The sequence below is a fragment of the Musa acuminata genome, chromosome BXJ1-11, assembly GCF_036884655.1.
Source record: "Musa acuminata AAA Group cultivar baxijiao chromosome BXJ1-11, Cavendish_Baxijiao_AAA, whole genome shotgun sequence".
Classification (NCBI taxonomy): domain Eukaryota; kingdom Viridiplantae; phylum Streptophyta; class Magnoliopsida; order Zingiberales; family Musaceae; genus Musa; species Musa acuminata.
In genome coordinates, this window is record NC_088337.1 from 7879215 (window position 1) to 7892483 (window position 13269).

Consider the following 13269-nt stretch of genomic DNA (forward strand, 5'->3'; position numbering starts at 1 on the left):
GTCATGAGATTCATATTTTTGGCATGTTTCACATTGGTAAAACATGTAATTTAGTCTATTAAGCTTCAAATTTTGACATAAGCATGTTTGATTTTATGCAGTTTCTCAAACTGTTAATTTCTCTGATATTCGATGTGATATTCCTGAACTTAGTGGTGATAACTATAAGATATGGAAGGAGAGGGTTCTCCTCCATTTAGGGTGGATGGATATTGATTATGCTATTAGAAAAGGCGAACCACCTATAATCACTGATACCAGCACTCTAACTGAGATCGCGTTATATAAGCGATGGGAGCGATCCAATCGGCTCAGCGTGATGTTTATCAAAACTAAGATAACTACTGGCATACGTGGTTCTGTTGATCAGCATGAAAATGTCTGAGACTTGCTAAAGGCTATCGATGAACAATTCATCACTTCGGATAAGGCACTAGCAAGCACCCTTATAATGAAATTTTCATCCCTTAGACTCACCAACATAAAGGGTGTTCGTGAGCACATAATGCAAATGCGAGATATTACGGCTCAACTTAAGAAACTTGAGGGTGTTCGTGAGCACATATGTCAGAATCCTTCTTGGTGCACTATATTCTGAACACCCTTCCACCTCAATATAGCCCTTTTAAAATTTCTTACAATACACATAAGGACAAATGGTCAATTAATGAATTAATGACCATGTGTGTTCAAGAAGAAGAGAGGCTAGTAATGGAATTGGGTGAGAGTGCATTGATGGTAACCACTCGCGGGAAGAACAAAACTGACAAACATCAAGCCAATCAAAAAGCTTATCAGCAGGGAAAAGGTAAAATACCACCCCAAGCTGATATCAAGAAAGAAGCAAGGTGTTTCTTTTGTAAAAGAAAGGGACACATGAAGAAGGAATGTACGAAATTCCAACAATGGCTTGAAAAGAAAGGTAAACCAACCTCATATGTATGTTATGAATCTAATATGGTCAATGTTAATATTAACACATGGTGGATTGACTCTGGATCAACAATCCATATTGCAAACTCTTTGCAGGGTATGCAAAACCTAAGGAAGCCAGTGGGAAGTGAGCAAAGCATCTTATCAGGAAATAAGATGGGCTCACATGTGGAAGCAATTGGAACATGCATTTTAACTTTAAGTAGTGGTTTTGTTTTAAAGTTGGAAAGAACATTTTATGTACCAAGTTTCTCACGAAACTTAATTTCTGTTTCCAGACTCATACCATTTGGATATTCCTTTAATTTTAAAGACACATCATTTCGTTTATTATATAAATCTGATTGTGTTGGGAATGGTATTTTGTCTGACGGTCTTTATCGTATTTTATAACAAAATGATAATACTCAAGGTTCAATGCATGTTCACGTTGGCATTAAGAGGTGTAATATTAATGAGGACTCCTCTATATTATGGCATCGGAGATTAGGACATATCTCCATAGAGAGAATTAAAAGATTAGTTAAAGATGGGATACTTAGTACTCTTGATTTTACTAATTTTAAGACTTGTGTGGACTGTATTAAAGGAAAACAGACCAATAAGTCTAAAAGGGGTGCTAATAGGAGTTCAGACTCATTAGAAATAATTCATACTGATATATGTTGTCCAGACATGGACATACATGGTCAGAAATACTTCATCTCCTTTATAGATGATTACTCACGATATATGTATATATATTTGCTTCATAATAAAAATGAAGCATTGGATGCCTTCAAAGTCTTTAAGGCTGAAGTTGAGAACCAATGTGGTAAGCAAATTAAAATTGTGAGATCAGATAGGGGTGGAGAATATTATGGTAGATATACTGAAAATGGACAAGCACCTGGTCCTTTTGCTAAGTTTCTTCAAGAACATGGGATAGTTGCCCAATACACTATGCCTGGTTCTCCAGACCAGAATGGTGTTGCAGAAAGAAGAAACCGAACATTATTAGACATGGTGCGCAGTATGCTTAGCAACTCCAATCTTCCTAAATTCTTGTGGACTGAAGCATTAAAAACGGCTGTGTATATATTAAACCGAGTTCCAACCAAGGCTGTCCAAAAGACACCATTTGAACTATGGAAAGGTTGGAAACCGAGTTTGCGACATATGCGCGTTTGGGGATGTCCGTCTGAAGTCAGGATATATAATCCACAAGAGAAGAAACTGGACCCGAGGACTGTTAGTGGGTATTTCATTGGATATGCCGAAAAGTCCAAAGGTTACAGGTTCTATTATCCACCTCACACAACTAGGATTGTGGAATCAAGAAACGCTAAATTTCTTGAGGATGATGTGATTAGTGGGAGCGATCATTTCAGGAACATAGTTTCCGCACATGATCATATAGAATCTCAGCCTTCCACATCAAATGATAGATTGGTTATAGTTCATAGCACTCCTCAAGTACAAACTAGTGCTGAACAACCAATCATTGAAATTCCACAAGTTGTTGATAGTATTCTAATAGATCAAGCAGTTCAGGAATTACAACAAGCTCCTGAACAACTAGTTGAACCACAAGTTCCTCAAGGAACCATTGGTACAACATTAAGAAGATCTACTAGAAATAAAAGATCAGCAATTCCTAGTGATTATGTTGTATATCTACAAGAATCTGACTACAATATTGGAGCCAAAAATGATCCTGAAACATTTTCACAAGCCATGAGTTACAAAAAGTCAAATTTATGGCATGATGCTATGAAAGAAGAGATGAATTCCATGATGAGCAATGGAGTTTGGGATCTTGTAGAGTTGCCTAATGAAGCAAAGGCCATTGGTTGCAAATGGGTCTTTAAAACTAAGAAAGATTCGTTAGGCAACATTGAGAGATACAAGGCAAGACTTGTTGCAAAGGGATTTACTCAAAAAGAGGGAATCGATTATACGGAGACATTTTCTCCTGTATCTAAGAAAGATTCTCTGCGTATTATTTTAGCATTAGTTGCTCATTTTGACCTTGAGTTGCAACAAATGGATGTGAAAACAGCATTTCTTAATGGAGATCTAGAGGAAGAGGTTTATATGAAACAACCTGAAGGTTTCTCCTCTAGTGTTGGTGAGCACTTGGTTTGCAAGCTTAGGAAGTCTATATACGGCTTAAAACAAGCCTCCCGCCAATGGTATTTTAAATTTCATGAAGTGATTTCTTCATTCGGATTTGTTGAAAATCCCATGGATCAATGCATATACCAGAAGGTTAGTGGGAGTAAAATATGTTTCCTTGTTTTATACGTAGATGATATTTTGCTTGCAACCAATGATAAGGATTTGCCGCATGAGGTGAAACAATTTCTTTCTAAAAATTTCGACATGAAGGATATGGGTGAAGCATCTTATGTCATTGGCATTAAGATCTATAGAGATAGACCTCGAGGCATTTTAGGTCTATCACAAGAAACCTATATTGACAAACTTTTAGAAAGATTTCGGATGAAGGATTGTTCACCAAGTGTTGCTCCCATTGTGAAAGGTGATAGGTTCAATTTGAACCAATGCCCAAAGAACAATTTTGAAAGGGAATCAATGAAAAACATCCCATATGCTTCTGTCGTAGGAAGCCTTATGTATGCTCAGGTCTGTACTAGACCTGATATTGCATTTATTGTGGGGATGCTAGGTCGATATCAGAGTAATCCAGGTATGGACCACTGGAGAGCTGCAAAGAAAGTGATGAGGTATCTACAAGAAACCAAAGATTACATGCTTATGTATAGACATACAGACAATTTGGATGTGATTGGTTACTCAGATTCAGACTTCGCCGGTTGTGTTGATTCTCGTAAATCAACATCAGGATATATTTTTATGATGGCCGGTGGAGCTATTTCTTAGAGAAGCGCTAAGCAGACCTTGACTGCTACTTCTACCATGGAAGCTGAGTTTGTCTCCTGCTTTGAGGCTACTTCACATGGTGTATGGCTTAAGAGTTTCATTTCTGGGCTTAGAATCATGGATTCTATTTCTAGGCCATTAAGAATTTTCTGTGACAATTCAGCTGCTGTCTTTATGGCTAAAAACAATAAAAGTGGAAGTCGAAGTAAACACATCGACATTAAGTATTTAGCCATAAGAGAACATGTAAAAGAAAAGAAAGTGGTCATTGAGCACATTAGCACTGAATTGATGATTGCTGATCCTTTGACTAAAGGCATGCCACCTCTAAAATTTAAGGATCATGTAAAGAAAATGGGACTTAGTTCCACTTTGTAATGATATTAAAACTCTTATATATTGTGGAATTTTCTCATTTATGTGCACATTATTTTGAGAAAATATATTGTTGTTGGACCAAGAATAAACATAAGGTTTATTCATAAAGTAATATTACCATATTAAGATTAAGAAAATAAATACATCGTTATACATGGATGATAATACTCGCTCTTAGATGACTTATCGCTATGATTCATGTATTTATTTCTTAAGAAAGTTGTTCGAGAAATATTAATTCAAATTATTAAGATAAACGTATGGACCAAGTGGGAGAATGTAACAGTTATTATTAAATATCTTATTTAATAATAACGTAACCGTTCTTATTAAGATTCATAATTCATTATCATGAATTTCTTCATTTATTATGATTTAAATAATTTCAGTTTCTTATTCTTTATGCATGAAACCGTTGTTATTAAATTAAATATTTAATATCATTAAGTTCTTCATTATGGTCCAAACGTTACAAATTTGAATTAATTCTTGAACGTTATGAGTTGGTGATGATAAATGTTCTTGATGGGAGAACGTCTATATATACATGAGGATTTTGGTCCCTTGGCTCAATCATCTCTTTGAGGCGAAAGGCTTTCCTACACCATCTAAAGCGAGAGTTCTGAGTCGAGAAGAACCAAAGTTCAAGAAGAAACCTCTACAGAAATTCTTGGCGACAATGGCCGGAGGTACGCTATTTCGTTTCCGCATTAGTTTATTGTGTTTCTATTACAATGATTTAGAAACACAAGTTGGCTTCATTAAAATTTCTTACAATTTTACCTAATCATCAGTTAATTCCTTCTCTAAATTTATACTAATTTGCGACAGAAATAATTCTTATAAATTGTTTTCGTTACTTTCTACCGCTGGTGGAATCACACCCAATACTTTTACTTTCTTAATCCAACGCGTCCTGAATTGGAAGTTGACCTATTCCACAAGTCAACGCACTTCAACCCACGTTCGGGCCAAGTCAAAAAAGAGGAACAAAATGGGTTTATCCAATAGTGATTACTATAAGTTCGAAAAATTCAAGGATACTTATTATAATACGGTGGGGTCAAAAAGCGGCATTATATTTAGGTGGATTTAGTCAACGAGAAAAAGTCAACTTATACATTAATTCCCGAGATATAAATTGTATTGTAGCCATTCACGCGTGATATGTTGATGTGTCCCTTTTATAGTATAGTATTATAATAATAATGACCGAGCCATTATGGCAGATATACCGCAGAAAATATTTTCATATTGTTTGATAATTACATGATATTTTATTTTTTTACTTATTATCAAATTTAAAATCAGAATCGAGATTCAAATTTCAAAGTATAAGAATCGAAATAGACCCCCTATGCCTATCCGGCTAATTCCACACCCATGTGGAATCACACTATGCAACTTGCAGCTGCTGTAGTGGGATCCACGATCAAAGGCAAGGCTGAGGCACTGCAGCGGGCGAAGCCCGAGGGGACGATCCACCCTGTTCGCAGTGGCTTTTACCTGACACACTCGACCCCAGCAGCTGACTTCCAACACATCCGGCTCCCTTCCCATTGACGGAGTCCTCCGCCGACCACAATTTCATGTGGGCCTCCACCACCCATTCTCAGGTGTTGCAATCTGCCAAACTTGGGACTGCAACTTGGACCCAGTGTAGTAGTCATCTACTGCTGCCAATCTAGTCTGTCTTCATCTTGTTCTGCTGCTGCCGCATGCTCCGAAAGATGCAGATAAAAAGTTAGGAAAGTTTTCTTCATGAGTTGGGTTGGGCGTTCCGGAGCCGTTTGTAGCAAGTCTACCGCGTGAGGAACTTGAGGAAACACAAGAGCAGCCATTGGCGATCTCTAAATTCCTTGGGTGGTAATCATGCATGGTCTGCAGAATTAGTTCATCTTGGAGAAAAGGAATCATCAATGCACGTACGATGGTGGTTGCATGTAACTGTCGCAGAGATCAGAGAAAGACGATGATTGCCATGGTTGACTTCCTTGCTCTGTTTTGCTGATGCTCACATTCAGCATCTCTCTGCTGACAAAGTCTACTGCTGCCAGCAGAAGCGACCACAAATTGTGGCAGGCATTTCCAAGAGCATTTTGAGTGTGTTGAACAATAACATGTATCATAGGAGAACCTTGATGATGAGATAATGATCAAGAGCATGGTATCAACAACAACATGTTGTCTCGATGAATCTTCTCCAATTTCTTGTTGGATCTATCAGCACGCATGCTTTCTTGTCACAAGGATTAGAATTTTAGTTGTCTAAAAAGATGTGGATGAACATTGGAGTAATAGGAAATATTATAACATTAGGGTATCAATTTCTTATATTTACCTGTAATAAATCTGATATGAGAGAATAGTTTATACTAGTCTTCTGATATATGATGATACGCATTCCTATAGAGAAATTCAATAATAAGACTTCGACATAGATGGATATACCTGCTTTAATTCAGATTGTACCTAAGTCAAGAAGTACTATGGTATCTCGGTAAAGCCAAGCTCGTATCTATCTCGCTTTTTTATGATATTGTTGATGAACTTACACACTATGGTCGGGAAGTCAATATGACTTGGTCCACAAGTCGATGTCTGGGGTTCTCGACCTTCGGAAGCGAGTCTCTCGGTTTACTAGGGGAGACGCCGAGGTCGAGCTAGATCATGGGTTGGGGCGGCCGTGCATCTGGGTTCCTGCACACAGGCCCTGGTCGGGAGATTCCCGACTTGGGCCCCTCGGAGATTGAATCAATGGACTATTTTCCTCCTCCATTTTTCCTCAACTGGCCAAGTATCGGCCAAGGGCTTTTATACTGCTGCCCGAGGATCGGGCGTACGCAGATTTTGCTTGACGACCAATCCCCCGAGTGAAGAGATGATACCTTTGTGTAGTCGTCGCCTAGTATGCATGGAACGATGCCATACGACTCCATCCCGAGCTTTCCGGGACGGGACTTGCCGAGGGGGCGCCTCCCTGTACGAGCTTCAGTTCGACGCGAGAAGTTAGCCTTCGTGCTGACTTGGCAGGGGCGTGACTTAGCATGGGTCGTGATGTGGTCGGTTGCTGAATATAAGAAGTCTCCCAGGTTCGAACTCAGTCTGCAAAGGCCGGGGTAAGTGACGTACGAATTCAAACCCAGGAGACTTCTTATATTTAGCAACCGCCTCCTTGATCTTCTCGGGCACACCCAGACGCTCCTCCTTCAAAGCCTCTTCGACGATAGGTAACGTAAGAGTTCAGGTATCGGGTTGCCTTTGCCCGTTTTTGCGCGAGGTACTCAGACCTGGAGCTGGAGTTGAACCCCTTTACCGATCTACCGGATGGGGTCGACATGCCGATCGAGGTCCCCTTTGACAACAGCCCGGAGGCTCCCCCGAACTAGGTGGTGTAATTTTTCTTTTGTTTTGGTCGGGCCAAGTTTTGGACTGTAATGCCCCGACCGCAATGTGTGCACCCTTTTGATCAATGAAAGTTGTCTTTTCCAAATCTTGACTTGACGTCTTACTTCTATAGGTAAAACTTTTTCAAATTTCATGCATTCTAAGTCCTCGGGAGGGGGCTCCCTCCCATGGTCTTGAGATGGTAAGTTCGTTTTCAGACCACGTCGTTGATTCGGTAGAGACATTCCCAATTTGGGGCAAGCTTTTCTCTTGCCTGGGTGGGGTTGCTTACTTCAGTCTTTTGAAGGACGAGGTCTCTGGCCTTGATCGGTCGCGGGCGGACTCTTTGGTTGTAGAGTCGGGCAATGACCTTTTTATACACCAGGGTGCGTAGGTGCGCCTCGACCCTTCTTTCTTCGAGCAGGTCAAGGTTAGCCCTGAGGACTTCCTCGGAGTTGTTCTCTCCGAAGGTGTTAGTGCGCAAGGTTGGGAATACCATCTTGGGCAGGAGGATTGCCTCGATTCCGAACGGCAAGCTAAATGGGGATTCTCCCGATGTGGCCTTAGGGGTCATTCACAGTGCCCATAGGACGCTAGGGAATTCGTCCACCCAGGCTCCGTGCGCCCCAGTCACCCTCCTTTTGAGGCCTTCTAGAATTGCCTGGTTCATAACTTTAGCCTGTTCGTTGGTCTGAGGGTGTGCGACCGAGCTAAACTTTAATTGTATCCCGTACGACTGATAGTAGGCCTTAAACTTAGTGCTGTTAAAATGGGCTCCGTTGTTGGTAATGATGGCCTTTGGGATCCCGAACCAGGTGATGTTCCTCCAAGTGAAGCCTTGGACTTGTCTTTCCATGATGGATGCCAGGGGTTCAGCCCATAGTCGCCATTGACTATGAGGAAGCGTCGTTGCCCTGAAGCTGGGGGGAAAGGCCTAAGGAGGTTGCGGCCCCATTGGGCGAAGGGCCAAGCCGCATCCATCAGAGCGAGGGGGACCGCGGGCTGGTGCTGTAACCAGGCGTGCCTTTGGCATTGTTAGCACCGCTGCACGTATGATAGGGCATCTTGGCACATGGTGGGTCAATAGTAGCCCTGTCTGAGAATCTTGAAGGTTAGAGTTCAGTCGTCGATGTGCTCCCCATAGAAGACCTCGTGGAGCTCAGTGAGGACCGTCTCAGCCTCAGGTGGTGCGAGGCAATGTAGGAGGGGTTGAGAGAAAGCTCTTCGGTACAACTTCTCGCCAATCTCACAGTACCAGGCTTGGGCTTATCTTAGTCATCGCGTGACCGTCGGATCGTCGGGCTGTGTCCCATCCCTTTTGAAGTGGAGGATTTCCTCCATCCAATTCGGTGAGACCTTGGTCCCGATGACATCCCGGGTTGGAACTATCGGGGCCATGAGGGATTCAGTTGTTGGGGCCCCTCCCAGGTTACGAGTGGAGGCCAACCTGGCTAAGGCATCGGCTTGTGCGTTCTACATGCAAGGTATCCTTGTAACCAAGAGGTGGTCGAAGCGGCGGGTGAGCTGTCTTACTTCCGCTAGGTATAGCACCATGGTTGGGTCTCGGGCTTCGTAGCTCCCGTCGATATGTCCCGCCACCAGCTGAGAGTCGTTGAAGGCTTTGAGGTCACGCACATGCATTTTCAGGGCGAGGTGCAGCCCGTGGAGTAACGCCTTGTATTCAGCATCGTTGTTAGTGGCCCTGAATCATAGCTGAAGTGCCAGTTCATAGGTTTCTCTGGTTGGGCTCCTGAGGATGAATCTGGCCCTTGCTCCCTCGGCGGTTGTCGATCCGTCCACATATAGGGTCCTTGTGCACTCGTTATGTCCTTGTTCAATAGCATGGTCCTTGGGGCTTAGTTCGGAGATGAAGTCGGCTAGTACCTGGGCTTTTATGACTGTCCTAGGGGTGTATTGGATGTCAAACTTGCTGAGCTCGATCGACCACCGTAGCATCTGACCTGATGCATCGAACTTTGAGAGGATTTACCGCAGGAGTTGGTCGGTTATCACCTTGATTGTATGGGCTTGGAAGTATGGTCATAGTTTTTGGGTTGTCTTTATCAGCGCGAGGATCAACTTCTCGATCGGGAGGTACCGTACCTCGGGTCCGGTGAGAACATAACTAACATAATAGATAGGTTGTTGTGCTGATGGCGCCTCTCAGGTTAACACCGAGTTGACCACTTGTGCCGAGGCTACCAGGTAATGGTCGAGACCTCACCCGGCTCGGGTGATGTGAGTCAGGGCAATCGAGTGAGGTACACCTTTAGCTTTTCGAAGGCTTCCTCGCATTCCGAGGTCCATGCGATGCTGTCGGCTTGCCAGAGAGCTCGGAAGAAGGGGAGGCACTTGTCTCCTGAACCCGACACAAACCTGCTGAGCACTGCCAGTTTTCCAGTGAGGCACTGCACTTCCTTGATCGAGCGCGGAGGCTGCATCTCTGCTATGGCTCGAACCTTTTTCGGGTTAGCGTCTATTCCTCTCCGGTGGATGACGAACCCGAGGAATTTCCCTGAATGGACCCTGAAGATGCACTTCGAAGGATTTGAGGGTCCGGAAGGTCTCTGCTAGATCAGCCAGATGTGTGCTTGCCGACTTGCTCTTCACGATCATTTCATCGACATATACCTCTATGTTCCTTCCGAGTTGTTGCTTGAATAGCTCATTGACCATTCTTTGGTACATCGCCCCGACATTTTTTAGGCCAAAAGGTATTACTTTGTAACAATATACTCCCCTGTCGGTAATGAAAGCGGTGTGCTCTTGGTCTTGCGGTGCCCTCTGGATCTGGTTATAGCCTAAAAATGCATCCATGAATGTGAGAAGTTCGTAACCTACTGTGGCATCCACCAGCTGATCTATTCTCGGTAGTGGATAGCAATCTTTGGGGCATACTCGGTTAAGATCGGTATAGTCGACACACATCCTCCAGCTCCCATTGTGTTTCTTAACAAGGACTACATTTGACCACCACTGGGGGTATTTCACCTCGGTTATGAACCTAGCCTCACTAAGGCGGTCTATTTCATTATTGATCGCCTTTTGTCGCTCGAGTGCGAACTTCCTCGGCCTTTGTTTCACAGGTCATGCTTCGGGGTGGATGTTGAGGTGATGTTGGTCTACTTTCGAATTGATTCCGGGCATGTCTTTTAGGGACCACGCAAACATATCAGCATTTTTTTTCAGAAAGTCGATGAGCTGGAGTTGGTTTACCTCAGGGAGCGTCGTTCTGACTTTTACGATTATGTCGGGTCGGTCCCTTTTAAGAAAGTCGATGAGCTGATCGGGTGGTTCCCAGTGTGCCGATGAACCCTGATTCGCGTAACCTCGACCCATGATCCAGCTCGACCTCGGCTTCACCTCTAGTCGATCGAGAGACTCGCTTCCGAACGTCGAGAACCTCGGACATTGACTCGTGGACCAAGTCATGCTGACTCCCCAATCACGACTCGTAAGTTCATCAACATTTTGGCGCTAGAAGGAGGGCTGATGTCATAGGAGCACCTCGCAGGAACTCACCCCGAGGGAGAACCACCAATTGCTCACCTCCCTTTCAGATTTGGAGAACAACCCCCAACCCCCCCGTCCTCAAGGATGGGGGCATCCCGATGTTGACGTCGGATCGCTATTGGCGCTTGTTCAATAATCCAGGACTCTCTCCCCCTAGAAATACTGCAGGAACCTCGGTCATTTCACCCGAGGCGTTCCTCAGCTTAGCCAAGCAAGTACAAACCTTGACGGGGATGATACAAACGATCATCCCACTCATCCTGCAGATCGTGCAGTTAGCGGCTCCCTCGACCGACCCAACACCGCAGAAGACAAATCGGGAATAGGTCGGGATAAGGGAGGCCCAAGAGCAGACCGCAACACCCAGAAACCTTCCCGAGCAGAGCGCACCTACACCTTGCCGAGCTACGCCATCATTCCTCGAGTTCGACAACTTGTCGTCAAACTCGGCAGATGACTCATTCAAGGTCCAACTATCTGTGGTCAATCGTCACCTAGACGAGTTCCTGCGCGAATTCCTGAAGTCGTGCAGCGAGGTCGGGGAAAGCAGTTCGGGTGGATCCCCTTTTGCTCAGGAAATCCAGGGCAAGCTCGTGCTGCTCAACTTCAGACTCCCGGCACTGAAGATGTACGATGATGGCTCCGACCCTAAGGAGCACGTTGTCGAGTTTCAGGCTCAAATGGCCCTTTACGGCACCTCCGACGCCCTTATGTGTCAGGCGTTCTCGACTACCTTCAAAGGGTCGACTGTTTTCCTCCTCCCTTTTTCCTCCCTTGGCTAGTTGCCGGCCAAAGGCTTTTATATTGTTGCTTGAGGATTGGTCGTACGTGGATTTGGCATGATAACCGATCCCTTGAGTGACAAGATGGTACCTTCATACAACCGCTGCCCGATATGCGTGGAACGACGCCATATGATGCCGTCCCGAGCTTTCCGGGACAGGACTTGCCGAGGGGGCGCCTCCCTGTACGGGCTTCGATTCGACGCAAGAAGTCAACCTTCATGCTGACTCGACGGGGGTGTGCTGTGGCGTGTGTCGTGACGTGGCCGGGATCCAGAATATACCATATCAGATCTGACTTCTAATATACAAATAAAATAAGTTAATCTTGTAAATGATACCAAAAGAAGTTAATTATTTTCCTTCGAAGAGTTGCAGATGCATCACAATCACAACCGTACCAAATAAGTTATAGTGAATATCCTTATCATCATATAATATACAAAAGATCTTCAATCCTAAGTTATTAAACTCATTTTTATATTATAAGAAAAGAGAGGAGTCACAAAAGTCTCTTTCCGTCCCTATCTTTCTTTTTTTGTTTTTATATCTCGACTTGAGTGATTGGAGGAGGGTCATAAAAAATTCTTAATCCCTCTTTGAATCGAACCAATGAATCTCGAAAACCTTGACCTTAGACTCAATTGATGATGCTTTATAAACCTATAACATCAATAATGCAAGTGAAAAGACCAAGTCAACTCCATACTCTTCTAAACATAAATTCAAACTATTCATCTATATAATATATATAATCTAAAATTACCTAGTCTAAATCATTAGTAGATCATATACATAAATCCATCCCCCAAAAATGATAACAAAAAAGAGTATATACTCTATTGAAAATGAGATAGAAAAAAGAAAACAAAGCTCAAACCATTCTTTAGGAAAATCGATGGAGAAACGTTTTATAAACAACATACACACAAGAAGATGATCCTAACTGTTGATCTCATAAATCTCAATCGAACAACACCATTGAATTGACATGACTAGGATGTCTTGTTTTCACACATTAATATTTACTTTCTTAGACAAACGAATGCTAGAAAATATGAGGAATAAGAGAAGGAAAGAAGAAACAAAAAAATAAAAGGTGAAAAGAGGAGAAGGAGAAAAAGAAAGAAAATAACAAATTAAAGGGAATGATATAAAAATTAAAAAAAATATGGTTGATAATTATGATTACAAAGATAACTATGACCGATTAGAATTTTGATAACTATGATTACAAAGACATCCTTGATGCTTCAACATTTGATCTTACTATCTAACCTTGTACTCAACATTCACAATAGCAATGAGTTAAAAGAGTCTGGTGGTGCAATTTGGAAGAATTGAAATCTCCCTGCAGATTTTGAAGGAGATCCCCTAATTCCCCATACTC